The sequence below is a fragment of the Lipotes vexillifer genome, unplaced genomic scaffold (genome assembly GCF_000442215.2).
Source record: "Lipotes vexillifer unplaced genomic scaffold, Lipotes_vexillifer_v1.1 scaffold59, whole genome shotgun sequence".
Classification (NCBI taxonomy): Eukaryota; Metazoa; Chordata; class Mammalia; order Artiodactyla; family Lipotidae; genus Lipotes; species Lipotes vexillifer.
In genome coordinates this window covers 1,106,921-1,109,919 of record NW_006791208.1, presented here as the reverse complement: position 1 = coordinate 1,109,919, position 2,999 = coordinate 1,106,921, and the positions used below count along the sequence as shown (strand labels likewise).

Below are 2,999 nucleotides of genomic sequence, written 5' to 3'. Positions count from 1 at the left end.
AGGAATGGCCCACTGGGAGTGTTGTCTTGGGCACAGGAGTGGCCAATCCATGCCGAATTTGGTGTGTCTCTGGATGTGGGTCCCAGGAGCCCATAGAGGGAGGCCAGCCCTGCTGTCACTTCACTGAAGACGTCCCAGAGGAAGGTTGTCATAGTCTCCCAGTCGTCCCGTGCCACTGTGGCCCATCTTCTGTGTCACATACCCTCTATTTAATACCCTCGTGTAGCTCTGTGTCCTGGTTTGACCTTGATGGATGGGTACACCTTCAGTGGTGTGGTGAGTCCTGGAGTTTTTGAGTTGGAAGGGCTCACAGAGGTCATCTGGTCCAATTCTTTCCGTTTCCTCCAGTAGACAGATGGGGAAATGGACACTCAGAGGTAGTCTTGTGCCTGAGCTTCTAGAACCTGCCAGGGGCAGGCCTCTTATGTGTTAATTTGACTCATACGGAACACCTCCAGGGGGCCAGAAGTGGGCTCGCGATATAGCGGTGAATAGGCAGACCTGGTCCCTGTGCTCATGGATCTTAGGGTCTACTGGGGAGACAGTCAGATGAATTAGATACAGTAAGTGAGGTCAGAGTGGTGAGAGGGGTACCAGTAGGGGGCACTGTATTTGTTTTCTAGGGCTGCCCTAGCAAAGTGCCATAAACTGAGTGACTTACGCAATAGAGATTTATTTCCTCACAATTCTGGAGGCCAGAGTCTAAGATCATTGTGCCCTGAAGGCAACCAGGAACGGGTCTTTTCCTGGCCTCTTCTCCTTCTGGTTGTGTGCCGGCAATCTCTGATGTTCCTTGGCTTGTAGATGCATCACCCCAGTCTCTGCCTTCATTTTCACATGGTGTTCTCTCTGTGTGTGTCTCCAAATTTCCTTTTTTAAACAGGACACCATTCACATTGGTCTAGGGGCCCGCCCTACTCCAGTATGACCTTGTCTTAACTTGATCATCTCTAAAGACCGAATTTCCAAATAAGGTCACATTCACATTTACTGGGGATTAGGACTTCATCATCTGTTTGTGGGGCACAATTCAGCCCCTCACAGGTCCCCTCGTCCCGTCTAGGGTTCAGCGAGGACTCTGCTGGGGCCACAGTTCACTTTGTCCTGCCTGCTTTGGGTTGGTGAGACACAGGGATTGAATGATGGGGCTGCTGGGATTTTGAACACGGGGCTGGCTTTCCGGAAGTGCATGGGCCGGGCAGGCAGTCAGGATGTGTGGAACGGTAATGTGGGGTTTTGTAGAACTGAGCTGGTTGAGCTCTGAGGGCACCTGTCTTGGCCTCACCCTTTTCCAGCTCCATATTCCGCTTGGGAGCAAGGTACAATGATCTGATATCTGACAAACTCATTCACATTGACCCTTCAAGGCTTAAAGTGTTACCTTTCCTAGGAGCATTTGCAGTTTAAGAGGAGAGTCTAGAGAAATATAGTGTTTAAACCACAGCAAGTATTGTTATGGTGGAATTTCAGGCCTGAGTTAAGAAGGTATTTTTTTGTGCAGTTGGACCTTCGTATACTTTGGCCCTTGGGACGGAGGGGTCACCAGTGTCCCCGGATACTTGTTGGCAGGCAGGCTGCGAGCAGAGCTCTACTGTAGCTCACTGTCTGGGCCCCTGTCTTGGATGCTCAAAGACGTGCTTGCATCCCTTCAGGTCAAAACCTCTCCAGTTCACCGGTAGCCAAGTTTCCCTTCTCTTGCTTTTCTGTGTAGAGTTGACGTTGACCTTGGGGTGAGTAGCCCCATTTGTCTGCAGGCTGACTTGAATGTCCCCGTGGCTGTATTGGCCAGAAGGCCTTTGGCTGCAGCAGTAGGGAATACCTACTCATACTGCCTTAGACAGCAGAGAAATGTGTGATCTCACATGGTAACTGTGCTGAGGGTGGGCTGAGTACATCGGGTGTGGCTTCGCGGGCCTTTGTGTGGTGTCTTCCCTTGGGCTGATGGCAGGGGTCAGCCATCACATCTAGATCTGACAGTGTCCAGGGCTACAGTGTTCGTGGTGGGAGCCTCTAGCCGCACGTGGCTATTTAAATTCCAGTGAATTAACGTGAAATAAAATTTAAATCACTAGTTTCAGTAGTTACAGTAGCCACATTTCAAGTGTTCTGTAGTTGGGGTCCCCAACACCCAGGCCATGGACCAGTACCAGTCCGCGGCCTGTTAGGAGCCGGGCCACACACAGCAGGAGGTGAGCAGTGGGCAAGTGAAGCTTCGTCTGTATTTACAGCTGCTCCCCATCGCTTGCATTATCGCCTGAGCTCCGTCTTCTGTCAGATCAGCGGTGGCATTAGATTCTCATAGGAGCGCGAACCCTACTGTGAACTGCGCATGTGCGGGATCTAGGTTGTGCGCTCCTTATGAGAATTTAATGCCTGATGATCTGAGGTGGAGCTGAGGCGGTGATGCTAGTGCTGGGGAGCGGCTGCAAATACAGATTATCGTTAGCAGAGAGGTTTGACTGCACAGAGACCATAATAAATCAATTGCTTGCAGGCTCATATCAAAACCCTAGGGCTTCCCTGGTGGCACAGTGGTTGAGAGTCCGCCTGCTGATGCAGGGGACACGGGTTCGTGCCCCGGTCCGGGAAGATCCCACATGCCGCGGAGCGGCTGGGCCCGTGAGCCATGGCCGCTGAGCCTGCGCGTCCGGAGCCTGTGCTCCGCAACGGGAGAGGCCACGACAGTGAGAGGCCCGCGTACCACAAAAAAAAACCAAACGAACAAACAAAAAACCCTATCAGTGGGTCTTCCCTGGTGGCACAGTGGTTAAGAATCCGCCTGCCAGTGCAGGGTACAGGGGTGCAAGCCCTGGTCTGGGAAGATCCCACATGCCACGGAGCAACTAAGCCCGTGTGCCACAACTACCTAGTCTGTGCAACACAACTACTGAAGCCCGCGCACCTAGAACACGTGCTCCGCAACAAGAGAAGCCACTGCAGTGAGAAGCCCGCGCACCACAACGAAGAGTAGCCCCCGCTCGCCGCAACTAGAGAAAGCC

General features: G+C 52.6%; 1 protein-coding gene across 1 annotated transcript in view; it reads left to right on the top strand.

Moving 5' to 3' along the window:
* The window catches only part of DLG5 (discs large MAGUK scaffold protein 5), a 125,496-nt gene that overhangs the window by 47,499 nt on the left and 74,998 nt on the right, over positions 1-2,999 (top strand). The gene's annotated exons all lie outside the window — the stretch shown is intronic.